The 13647-nt window shown below is 36.1% G+C and overlaps 1 long non-coding RNA gene across 1 annotated transcript; it reads right to left on the bottom strand.

The window, feature by feature from the left end:
• Positions 1 to 9531: 9531 nt before the first annotated feature.
• Positions 9532 to 10413, bottom strand: LOC114543409. Its single transcript, XR_003690028.1, has 3 exons — positions 10389 to 10413; positions 9929 to 10229; positions 9532 to 9624 (listed from the first exon to the last, which is right to left on the bottom strand). It is a non-coding gene; the product is annotated as an uncharacterized LOC114543409 (long non-coding RNA).
• Positions 10414 to 13647: the final 3234 nt, after the last annotated feature.

Here is a 13647-nt window from a genome sequence, read left to right as displayed (position 1 = left end):
GTTTCATTGGTGAGTCATTTCAAATCTTGGAGAAGGAAGCAAAGTCAAGTCCTGATAAGAAAGACTGCTGCTTGGTTCTTGATGCACTAGCCATACGCAAGCAAGTCCAGTGGGAGCCAGCAAATGACAAGTACAGGGGTTATGTTGATTATGGTCTACCCGAAGCTCCTGAAATTATTGCATCCGAAGCCCTGGTGTTTTTGTTAGTCGGGTTAAGAAGCCATTGGAAACAACCAATTATGTATTTCCTAAGAGATAAAGCCAATGCAACTGTCCAGGCAAAATTAATCAAGATGGCACTGGCAAAGGCAAGTGATTCTGGTTTTAAAGTGTGGTGTGTCACATCGGATGGTACCTCAACCAACATCTCTACATTCAAGAAGCTTGGATGTCGATTTGGGAACACCTATGAAGATATTTTGACAAAGTTTAAACATCCAGAAACTGGTGAAGACGTCTTTGGCATTTTAGATGCCTGCCAAATGCTGAAACTTGCAAGAAACGCCCTGGCATATCTTGGCATAATCCAGTCGAGTGATGGAGACCTCACCCGATGGAAGTTCTTTGACATGCTTCATCTGGCTCAAGAACAAGAAGGGATGAAACTCGGCAACAAACTGTCCAACAACCATGTACAGTTTGAAAAGCACAAGATGAATGTGAGTTTGGCAGCCCAAACACTCAGTGCCTCAGTAGCAGATGCAATTGATTTCATGAACATTGTTCAGAAGCAGCCTGAGTTTGAAGGCAGTGAAGCGACAGTTACATTCGTCAGAATCATAGATAGGCTGTTTGATATGCTCAATTCACGAAATCCTCATGGTAAAGCCTTCAAAAAACCTCTGAAGTTGTCTGATATGAGTGGATGGCAAGCAACACTCCAATCAACCGCTAAATATTTGCTCAGTCTGAAGTCTCATGATGGCAAACCCATCATCAATCATCAACGCAGGACATTTCTCCTTGGATTTGTCATTACTATCAAATCCACTCTTGAAATGGTGAAGCATTTATATATATATATATATATATATATATATATATATATATATATATATATATATATATATATATATATATATATATATATATATATATATAATATATATATATATATATATATATATATATATATATATATATATATACAGGTATATATATATATATATATATATATACAGGTATATATATATATATATATATATATATATATATATATATATATATATATATATATATATATATATATATATATATATATATATATATATATATAAATATGGAGTCCTAATGTTTTTTGCTCAAAAGGTGAAGCAAAAAACATGGCGGATTTTGGCCTCTGTGACGTCATTTTGACGTCACCTGGTCCCCTTTGCCCATGGTAATACCACTGACCGGGCCCAATTCTGAGCCCGATACAGTAATCCCCCAAATGGTTTTTATGAATATTTTGTATTTTTGTTTCTTCCGACTGCCTTGAAACCTTGTTGTTCTGTTTTTTCGATATATTTTTTACCTAACGCGTAATAAAGCGTTTATTTCGGTTATGTACCAGTCATAGGTACTGTTTTTGCCAATGCCGAAACAAACAAATATTGGGCGAACATAAAAAAAATTTAATACGTGGACAAAGTCGAAAATTTTACAATAATATGAAGCTGACAGGTTTTTTCTCTTTTCTTTGTTTTCAATTTCAATATACATTACTGTATAAAATTTTTTTTTGGTATTGTCGTAATTTTTTAATGTCTTTTATGGATACCAATCTGATTTTTCTTAAACCCTGAAGTAAAAGATTACAGAAAGTATCCAGTTATGTTGTCTTGTGTCCATGCCTGTGCATATTAAATCCAAAGAATCAAGGCCTAAGCTCATGCAAGATATTGGGCAGCAGATTAGCAATTGTACTGAGTGGGGGGGGATACAATAGTTATAACCAGAAGTGATATTTACATGGCATATATTTATTTAGGTCATACCTTGTTCCTCAATGAGCTACAGACGATGTATACGCTTTTTGTAATGCACCTTAGTTTAAACCTGTAAAGGTGTCATTGATGATTGATTGATGATTCAGTCATTGATGATTTGTATTTGATATGAAATTATACCTAATAGCAGGAGTAGTAAAAATACAATAGCCTAATGAATTCACAAAAATGCAACTGTGCTTGTTCACCCCTCCATTAGTCAGTCTATTATCCAAAAACCCTGATTAGCCCAATAATTTTAGCCTTTAATGGTGTGTGGGGGAAATGCATTGTCCAGGAAATTATAAAAGTTGTTGCAGATTGAAGACACACTGCTCAATTAATGCATGTTTTTATGCATTTATTTATTATTTTTAATCGGAAAAACCATTGTAAAAAAATGTCAGCCAACAACAGCCAACAACAGCCAACAAGTCTATATAGTAAAATTATCAGTACAATGTTCCAGTAATTTGCATAACAAGCCATCTCTTGTTAAATTCTATAGCATCTTCATCCTGAAAAATAGAGATCTTATTAAGATTAACTGTATTCAATATATACAGTACTCTGCACCCAGAGAGAATAACAATAATACTAATCATCATTAAGAGCAAATTAAATGTAGATTGATTATAAACAATTTTGCAAGAAGTCCATTAAACCATGATAAATTGACTTTTGACAAGGCAAACAAGATAACATATTAGACCTTTAACAGCTGCAAGTCTACCAGAGGTTGAATCTTAGAGTGAAATATTTTGTATCAGCAGTCAGCACCTCAAAATTCAAAACATTAATTGCTGATAACTTTCGCCTGACACAAAAAAGTTTTCCTATGAATCCTATCGTAATTAAGTCACGTACTAAAGAACAAAAGGCCAATAAAAACATATAACTATTTATCCAGACGCTTTTGCAGTTGTTTATGCTATAGTCCGAAGGCAAAAAGGAAAATTTTTGAAAACCGGCTCACCTGAGGCAAAAATAGCTTTCCCGATAAGTGAATTAAGCCATTTACAACGTCATATGTAGAGCAAGAAGCCGCTTCTCCATTTACTTTGTCGAACGTTGAAAAAGATAAACAATTTTATCTTTTTTAGAGCAAATACGAAAAAAATATATACCAAAAATCAAAAATATTTTCGTAAAAACCAGGAGGGAGACACATAGTTTTTCACTTTGTATCGCAGTATGTCAGTGGTAATTACCATGAGCAAAGGGGACCAGGTGACGTCACAAAGCTCAAAATCCGCCATGTTTGTCGCTTCACTTTCTGATCAGGAGCCGGTTCTCCAGGAATTATTATATAGCTCAGTGGTACTATCAAAGAACTTTCTCGCCAAATTTTTTGTTATGATTTTCGTTGAATGCTCGCAAGCTCTCGCAGTATTCCGAACAGTTGGCGATGATCCGATGATGACGTAGTTTCCTGGCTACTTGCGGAACACATATCGTGAAAATAAGGGAATACTTTTACGGCAAAATTACATGTACAAAGAAACATTTCCGTTGTTTTGACTTATACGACCGTTGAAGGATTACTACTGTAAAAATTTCGCTCAATTGTTCTAATAATTGTAGTTCATTAGGTTGTTATCCACAAAATTTTTCAAAAATTTTTTAAATTTTAAAATTGATGAAAAGGGTACTTTGAACACTTCTCTTCCAGGCTCTGACCTTTATTTTTTCGAATTGTTTGCAAAAAACCTATATTTTTGCTGTTTTATAAAAGTATATTGATTATTTCTTCCTTAGCAACGCCCGTAGCAACGCGTTGTTGTTCACGAAAGCAACCAATAATCGCTCAATATTTGTGTAGCCAAAATTCTGTGCAAATTATTCTTATTCTACTGTCCCTCCTCTCCCTACGTGTTGTAGTTTTGTGAAATATATTTGCATTTTCATGAAGTATTACACGCATTTTATGTAAAGCTTCTTTCTGCGACGCCATATTGGTTGACAAAAATTTAAGATTGCAATCCTTCTCAATCCTCTGTCTAAAATGGGCAAAACCCGCTCTGGATATAGGAAAAAGAGAAAATTCGTTTGCAATAAGTATACGAGGCTACAACAAATGACGGAGGAAGGCATTTCTGTCGAAGAAACAACGTCTGAAAGTGACCAAAGTCAACAAACCACATCCGAGCAATGTGGACCGTCTGCTTCGGCAAAGAAAATTAGACTGGACCCGTCAACTAAAAGGCGTATGAGCCAGCAAAAGGAAAGTATCGCTGGTTTCCGTATTGTTAATATGGAAATATTGTCTCAAGTTTTGACTGGATTACCCTGTAGCAGTTGCTTCGAGTTCGAACTACAAGTTACTGAAGAATATGTGAAAAGAAAAGGCTTGGCTTCGTGTTTGGTCCTGCGCTGTGCATCATGTCGCTGGGAAAATGAATTTTACACGTCTGAAAGGAATGGCTGTTCTTTTGAAGTGAACAAAAGGCTTGTATATTCTATGAGAACAATTGGTTGTGGAGCTTCACAGGCCAGACGCTTTTGTGGTACGATGAACATGCCACCACCTCCACGTGCAACTCCATACTCAGCCCACAACAAATCTCTTCTACTTGCTGCAAAACAAGTTGCCTCTGAGACAATGTCTGCCGCTGCTAAAGAAATAGCAAACTTGAAAGGAACTGATGCTGACGGCACAGCTGACTGTGGAGTCTCCTGTGACGGAACATGGCAACGACGAGGCTTCCAATCATTAAATGGTTGTGTAACGGCTATATTTATGGATACCGGCAAAGTCCTGGATGTTGAGCCTCTAAGTAAAGTTTGCAAGATATGTCAAAAGCATGAAGGGGATGACCAAAATAGTCTGGAGCACCTTGCTGGGAAAGCTGACCATGCATTGAAATGTCCAGTCAACTACAAAGGCTCTGCTCCAGCGATGGAACCTGAAGGCGCGAAGAGGATGTTTCAACGTTCCAAGGAGAAAAACAGCCTTCGTTATAATGAATTTTATGGGGATGGCGATAGCAAAAGCTTTCCTGCTGTGAAGGACACCTACAGTCAAGACAGTGTAACAGTTGTAAAGCAAGAATGTGTTGGCCACGTACAAAAAAGAGTCGGCACAGCCCTTCGTAAACTGAAGAAAGAAAAAAAGGCTTGGGTGGGAAAGGTCGGCTTACGGATGTCATGATCGATAAGCTCCAAAACTACTTTGGCATCGCAATTCGAAGGAACAGTGGGAACTTAGATGCAATGAAAAAGGCAATCCACGCCACCCTATTTCATTGTGCCTCATCAGCGAATCATAACTATCACATTCACTGTCCCGATGGAAAAGAGAGTTGGTGTGGTTTCAAGAGGGACGTGGCTTGCGGGACAAAAGATTATAAGCCTGGCAAAGGTCTTCCAAAGGATGTTATCGCAGAGGTTAAGCCCATATTTGCCAGGTTAAGTGAGCCCAGCCTTTTGGAACGTTGTCTCCATGGAAAAACCCAGAATCGGAATGAATCCTTAAATGCGATGATATGGGAACGTGTACCAAAACAGGTTTTTGTTGGTAGCCAAGTGATTTCCTTAGCTGTGTATGATGCTGTTGCTCACTTTAAAGTTCTTAAGCAACTGCACATCACACCTGGAAAGTACTGTGAAGAAGCATGTCATGAGAGGGACGTCAGACGGGTCAAGTCAGCAAATCTGAAGGAGGGTGATAAAACGAAGATGAGGCGGAAGGTACTAAGGGGGAGAAGAAAGCACAAAAGTGACAAAAATAAAGAAAAAGAGGGAGACACTTACCTGCCAGGGGGTTTTTAGCTTTTATATTGGGTATAAACCCTAAATTGACTGGATTTTTAGAAGACGCTTACCCTAATTAAACTTTTAACTTTGTTTTCTCAGAACGGCATTTAGCATACGGGAAAAACAATATCTCAAAAAGTATTTGAGATATTGCCTTGAAATTTTCAGGGTATACTCTTGTTGATCTAAACTGTGCTTTGACTTATTACCTGGTGTTTAGGGGTAATGTATCCAGAGTGACATCCTTGATGCAGCACTATTTATATATTGCCGTGCAATAATTTACCAGTGAGAGATCACTAATGAATGACTCTTGTAAGATTATAGTAGGTCAAAGCATAGTTTAGGCTATACTTGTCAAAATAGTGAAGAAATTTTAATGTTTTAGCTAATAGTTTTGCTGCAATCCTTTTTGGCACAAAGGCTCCGAAATCACTGTTGGGGGCCAATTACCTGGTTGCCATAGCAACTGAGTGTGTATGAGTTACATTTTTCAGTAGCTATCCCTAAGTGCAATAACAATATGCAATAAACAAAAGTCATCTCCCCTAAGAAAAAAAAAAGTTGTGGACAACCACCTTTAATGTATTTTAAAAGGCATTGAAACAAAGCAAATTCTGATGTTTCATCCCTTTATTATTTTCCTCTCTCTCCCTATAATTGTTGCACCCGCGGTCGAACACATCAGTGCTTAAGGCTCCACGCTGAAGTACTTCATGTACGTTTATAACAAAGTGCCTTTATTTTTCTTATGCAATTCTGTAGACTGTTGTCAAATTTACCTCGGAATTTACTTTTTAAATTCAACTGAAAGTTATTTTTCTCGTCGAATATATTTTTAAATTCAACGGCAAGTCGTTTCTTGTCATTTTTGCAGCATTAGTTTTTACAGCGATATTTTAATAACAAACGCTGAGGCGGGCACCCTGTGGTAAAACTTGAAGTTGCAAAACAAAGCTTTCGCTTTGCTGGAGAAAATATTTTTAACAGTCTCCCAATAGAAATTAGGTTGGCAAAAAAATTTACAGAGTTTAGGTCACTTATCTGTGACCACTTTCAATCTTAACTTTTAGCTAGTATAGATTTTTAACTTTTTAGGGAGCTTCTCATATTACTTGTACTTATTATAACTAGATAATTTGTGAGTTCACGGCAACCAGGTATATAATCCATCGTAATTCTCGCTACTCTGGTTTTAGTAAATGAAAGTAATCACCACACAAAGATTAACTTTCACGACCCAACGTTTCGACACGCCGGTCTAGTGTCTTCATCAGGGGTGATCTGATGTTGAAACTCGGTTCCTTATGTACTCTCAAAATGACGTCATCTATTAATCAGATGTAAATATTCTTTTAACAAATAGCTTCCGTCATCCCTATTAAGGGCACAAAGACTCGCATTAATATGCCAGGCTTCCAAACAACGCCTTTGTCCATAACGATCATTAGTGGTAATGACTTTTGAATCGTTCCACCCAATGTTATGGTTAGTTTGACACACGTGTTCCGCCAAGGCTGATTTTGAACTGTCTAAGTTCGAAACGGCCTTTTGATGTTCTTTTAAACGTGTGCCGAACTGGCGTTTTGTTTGACCTAGATATTCTTTCTCGCAATCACCACATGTTATAGAGTATAAAGCATGAGTTTTCTGTTTAGTCGCTACGCGATCCTTGGGTTTCGCGAAAATATGTCCCAATGTCTGAAAAGGTTTTAAGGCAACTTTTATACCACAATTATTCAGGATCCTCCTCCAAGAACCAATCAGAAGGATCCTGAATAATTGTGGTATAAAAGTTGCCTTAAAACCCTTTCAGACATTGGGACATATTTTCGCGAAACCCAAGGATCGCGTAGCGACTAAACAGAAAACTCATGCTGTATACCCTATACCATGTGGTGATTGCGAGAAAGAATATCTAGGTCAAACAAAACGCCAGTTCGGCACACGTTTAAAAGAACATCAAAAGGCCGTTTCGAACTTAGACAGTTCAAAATCAGCCTTGCCGGAACACGTGTGTCAAACTAACCATAACATTGGGTGGAACGATTCAAAAGTCATTACCACTAATGATCGTTATGGACAAAGGCGTTGTTTGGAAGCCTGGCATATTAATTCGAGTCTTTGTGCCCTTAATAGGGATGACGGAAGCTATTTGCCAAAAGAATATTTACATCTGATTAATAGATGACGTCATTTTTAGAATACATAAGGAACCGAGTTTCAACATCAGATCACCCCTGATGAAGACACTAGACCGGCGTGTCGAAACGTTGGGTCGTGAAAGTTAATCTTTGTGTGGTGATTACTTTCATTTACTAAAACCAGAGTAGAGAGAATTACGATAGATAATTTGTTCTTATTCTCAGTCTGAAACAGGACAAACAAGGATAGCAGAGTTGCATGTTATATCAGTTGTATATACCTGTAAACACTGATGTTTTTATCCCGTGTATAAAGATTGATAAGTAACAAGACGCCGTTCTGGCGTTAACTCGTTAACGTGCCAGTCTTCAATATAGAGCTTTTGAACATAAACAATACAATTCGCGTATTGTTTCGCAAACATATTCGCATTTAGATGCCCTGCGAACCTAAATGTTCGATCGCAAAATTCAGAAGCACATCGCAGTATAGAAGTTCAATTGTTCAACAAGTACGATCGTACTATAGGGACTAGGAACTGCGTAACCGTTGGTTAGTTGGCGTATAAACGCTTCAAATGTTCGTACAAATGATTTTTGAAAACGGTCGTAACTTGAAAGCACCTGTTCCAAAACATGAAAAACCCTATACAGCAGTAAGCATTATAAAGTTTAGAGTTTTATTAAGAACAAATCTCAATGGCAGCTACGTTACGCAGAGAAAATAATATTGTTTGCGATATATAAAAAAGTAATTTTGTAATATAGGTTGCATGGATTTATATCCTACGCTTTACTAAGATTTATCTTACTTTGCCTAGAGCAATTAAGTTCCTTAATAAGTTCCTAGACTTTGTAAACTACATTGCAATAAATCCATGCGTATGAGTTATTTTAATAAAAATGCCAATGGTAAACAACACACTGCTTATTAACCTTATATATGAAATTATAATGATTGAACTTATCCTTTATAGTCCCCGTCACTGCACGAACGGTATTCCAAAAAGAGCTTCCAAAGCATCTACCAGCATTTTGAGCCGCTGAAAATCTAACGAACGAAACGTCCAAAGGCTGCCGTTTTTGGTCAGCATACAAGTGAGGAAATCAGTGAAAGGATTGTTGCCATGGCGCTTACGGATTTCATCAACATGCCTACCAGGCATGATGTTTGTCAAATCTTAAAAAGTAAAGTAATCATATGAATATGCATGCAATACTTTATTAACCTAAACATTGCCTTTTGTTCATGTTCTGATCTAATGAGGGTAACAGGACAGCATTAAAAAAAGTCTTTGATCAATTATTACTACACATAATAATGAACGCCGCAAAGAGGGCATAATTGAAGCCTCAAAGGAGGGTTACTTTGCGGATAAAAGAGGAACATCTTGGGATTTTCAAGCTATACAGTGTGTGGTGGGGGGTTGGGGCGCTATCCCATGAACGCAATGACACCCGGCCCTCGACTATGTCGTTCTTTTTGACACTGCAGCTGTATTTTAATGAACCGAAACCCGACCTCTACTTTTATCGACAATTTTCAAGATAGACTAATATTTTTTCTCACTCAGATGAAAAGTTTATATTGACTCAAAAGGAGTCTATTTATTTAGGGTTGTTATTTGTAATCTGGGGCTTACCTTTGACAAAAAAATTTCGTACTGTATAAAATCCTAACAATTTATATTCAAAATTAAACTCTGTTTCTTCCGAATTTAACTGGAGAGTGCCTTTCACCCATTTTGAGAAACCTACATACACAACAAATAAATTAACGATTAACGATGTGCGGCATTTAAAAATTTTCCCTAGCATAAATTTTTTGAATTTTAAGGGTGTAAAAGTTGTGCAAAAATCCAAGTCAAGCTATCATCAAGTTACCATTTTTCAGCCCAAGGCTCGAAGTCACGCTAAATGTGACCGAACAAAAGGCTCTTTAAAAATTGTTTAAATATGGGGCTATAATTAAGAATAGGATTCCCCAGCTTTAATGCCGATGCTCTCGCAACTATATTTCTTCTGAAGCACGTTACGCTATAGCAATATTTTGTTTACTTGAAAGCATCCAGATTTGTATTCCTTGCTTTAGAAATTCCACCAATTTCTCTTGACGTCTTGTTCTTACAGCCAGGAAATTGTGGTGTTGAGATTTTGAAAGATAGCTCATTGCTGCTGTTGTCATTATCATGGATCCACAATTTTCTCCACTAATTCCATCTCGTACTTTTAGATGACTTCCAGGCGCGTAAAGGAAATCTATTCTCTCAACTAACGTTTTCCATATCTCTGGCTTGCTTAGGGAGAACGACTTAGTCTCGTCACAGCAAACGAATGTCAATACCCCGTCATAGGATACCTTAAAATAAAGAAATTATAATTCATCGGTCCCTTCGGTACACACTCTTCAGTATTTATTAATTATTGCCAAAAGACAAGAAGAGCGGTCGCTGCCATGTAAGTGCCGAGCAATTCCTCCTAGTGAATAAAATACCATAATAAAGTGAATGTAATATACCTTAGAAGGCTGCCAATCTAAATGACCTTCAGCAGCAGATTTGACTTCGTACTTAGTAGTCTCAATTCTGTCTTTCAAACGAAGATCAATATTCTTTTCAGCAGCTTCACTCTCCAAAACAGCGATAACCTTTTCCTGATCTTGTAATTCCTCGTAATAATCATTGACGTCATGTTCACTTTTACCCATTTCGACGAAGGCAATTTTTCGAGCAGTCGTCTTGTCTGAGAAGGAATTTATACAACGTAACATGTATGAGCATTTTCTGTTAGCCCAATCGTGCGTAATTATTTATGACGGAGAAAAAACAAAAAATTGAAGTGGTTATCTATTCATTTTTTTTGACCAAGGTAAATCATTGGTTTACAAATATTTCTTGTAGTGTTCAAAACTCACTCATCCTGAGTAAATATAATATAAGTATGATATAACGAGCAATTTGATTGGCTACTGCGCGTGCATTGTGAGGCCATAATGCACGCTTCTGGCTTTTGAAGTTTTTGTTGCTAAGCAACATCTTAAATGACATGTAAGGAGAATTTCATTATTGATCAAAAAAATAAATTTTGTTGTTGCCCTATAATTTCTTCTTATATTATAAAAGAAATAAAAGCTTCTCTCGTATTCTCCCAACATTCCCCATCGTGCATTATTACACCATAAAGGCACGCGACTCGTTTTTTAATTCTTAAGTAAACAACATACGCACTCATTAATTGAAATAAAGAAACCAATCGAGAAATATATTTAGGGCTTGGATTCTCGAAGTATACAGAAAACCAGTATGAAACTCAATTTTTAAACAAAAAAACCCATTCGTTACCGGGTTGAACATTAAAAAAACCATCCCAAATTAGCAAAATTGGAAAAAATTTTGTTTGTAAAAGATTGAAAAATTGTATATCGACTATCGTCGGCAGAATTGTCAAATTTTGCAAAAATTATAACTTATTAAAAATATTAATTAACAAAGTTTTCCCATGTTAACAATTTTAGGATGTTCTGCTAAATATTTTACTTAAAATTTTTCTAGTCTCAACATTAATTCAAAGCGGAAAATCTGACGGAAGTTTCCGAAACACAAAGTCTACTTTGCCAAACATAGAAACAAATTGAAAAACAAGAATAAAAATAACTATTTCCCCCGTACTACGCTACCGGTTGAGTAATATAGGAAAATTAATATTTTTCTTTACCACATATTTTTCCGTTGACTTCAAGGTTAACTCTGTGATCTTTCTCATGAATTCTTTGCCGTTTGTCAGTGCTTTAGGGTGCCATGCGAACGTATCCACCATGAACACCATCGCAACAGTTTCACCATCTCTTTTCAGTTCACTTGCCATTTCGTAAGCCAACAAACCGCTGAACGAGTGGCCAGCTGAAAATGTGTTTCAAAAATCATGGGCATGAGCAAACATCCATTGACTATAACTGATGTATCTGATATACATGAAAGGTATTTTTCACTAAAAGACCACTCTTGAATGACACCATAGTGAACTTTTTTTTAAATTTTTTCCAGTTGGTGACAATATAGTATTCATATAATGAGTTCTTACCAAGATAAAATGGACCTTCAGGCTGGATTTCTTTTATTAAATCTACATATCTTCGAGCCAGTGTTAACACTGATCCATATTCAATACTCTCAAATGACGTATCGTTCACTCCAATACCATATAATGCAACATGTACCTGAAAAAATAATAACTGATGAACGAATGCCGTCACTGTACACAACGTGAAGCATGAAATAATTTATTTTGTGAATTGATGGAGAATCAATTGACATGTACATATAATAATTGCGTATATCCTCCAAACTTGCATTTTTTATACATATAGATAGATTCAAACACTGCCTTCATGTAATATTTCGTAACTTACTGCAGTAAAGTGTTTTTTAACCACGTAGTTTTTTTTCTATCAACCACAGCATAAAAATGCCTGGTGATTTGCAGTTTTCTACTGTTTTTCGTCAAACCCAGCATAAGCCTTTAATTGATATTATTATTGGTTGATATTACTATTATTATGTATTATTTGGTCCTAGCTAGATTTTGATTGGCTAAGAGCCTAAAAACAATTCTCACTGTCTGGTCACGTACAACGACATTAAACAATTATTAGCTTTTTTCGGCCGATAACTTTGACCTCGGTCTGAATAATACCTGATATCATGCTCAGCCTCATCCAATAATTGTTAATAATGTGTTTTTTGACCAAATATATTTTATAAATCTGATTTAAAAAACCCTTCCAGCGGACAAAGTTATTTAAAATCGTTACCTGTTTTTGGAAACCTTGCGCGAATGACGCTAGTCCATTAAGTGCCGACTTTTCGCTGGAGTGTGTCATAAAAACTTTAACAAATACGTTATCAGGACTGAGTATAAATTGGAATAACTTTCTCTCATTACCCTAACTTATATTTCGCTAAATGTTCGTAAACGCAATCGTTTCATAATTGTTAAGTGTCTACTGTAAATAGTGCGCGCTTCAGTTCAGAAAAGCTCAATTAAAAATATTTCTATCTTGCATTTATTGCATATTTTAGAGAGATTTCAAAATAACTTACTGACTTTTGAATTTAATATATCCATGACTTTTTCTTAAAAATACAACTAAAACAGATCAAAATCTCTATAGCTTTCCTCTATAACTTATACGAAAGTTGCTGATTTCGACAACTTTACCCAAATGTTTATATCAGTGAAATTTTCAGTAACAGTGCAAATTTCTGTAACAACCATGCAAAATGGAGAAAAAAACTTTGAGGAAAACTATGGAAAACAAATTTCCGCGAGTTTATTTGAGAAATTAGCTTAAGAAAAAAAGGATGAGTGTTATGAGCTCGTATTTGAAGGAAGAAGATCATAATCTTACACACGAGTGCATGTACGAAGCTGCATGTTATTACCATTCAACTTCAAACCATGGCAATTTTCCGTCGTATAACTGATAAGTGCATTGTTTCACACACGAGAAAAGAAATGCACTTTTGAGCATTTTAAAGGATTTTTACTGGTTCGTTGATTAATTACAGAAATATACAGAAAATTACTGAAAAAGCTTACCTCAAATTTAGCCCCAATGTTGTTTTCAATTCGATGTTTCTGTTTGTTGCAGCATTGAATCGATTCCAAACTTGTACAGGCCGAGGTTTAAGTCCACTTCAGAGCCTCACTACCTGACCACGAACTCAGCAAACGCCTAATAAAATCTTGAACATTTTGAATTCTCAAATCCAACGGTA

This window comes from Dendronephthya gigantea, unplaced genomic scaffold (assembly GCF_004324835.1).
Source record: "Dendronephthya gigantea isolate DGI-Jeju-01 unplaced genomic scaffold, DenGig_1.0 000454F, whole genome shotgun sequence".
NCBI lineage: Eukaryota > Metazoa > Cnidaria > Anthozoa > Malacalcyonacea > Nephtheidae > Dendronephthya > Dendronephthya gigantea.
Note: the sequence above shows the minus strand (reverse complement) of the source record. Positions and strands in the feature narration are given on the sequence as shown.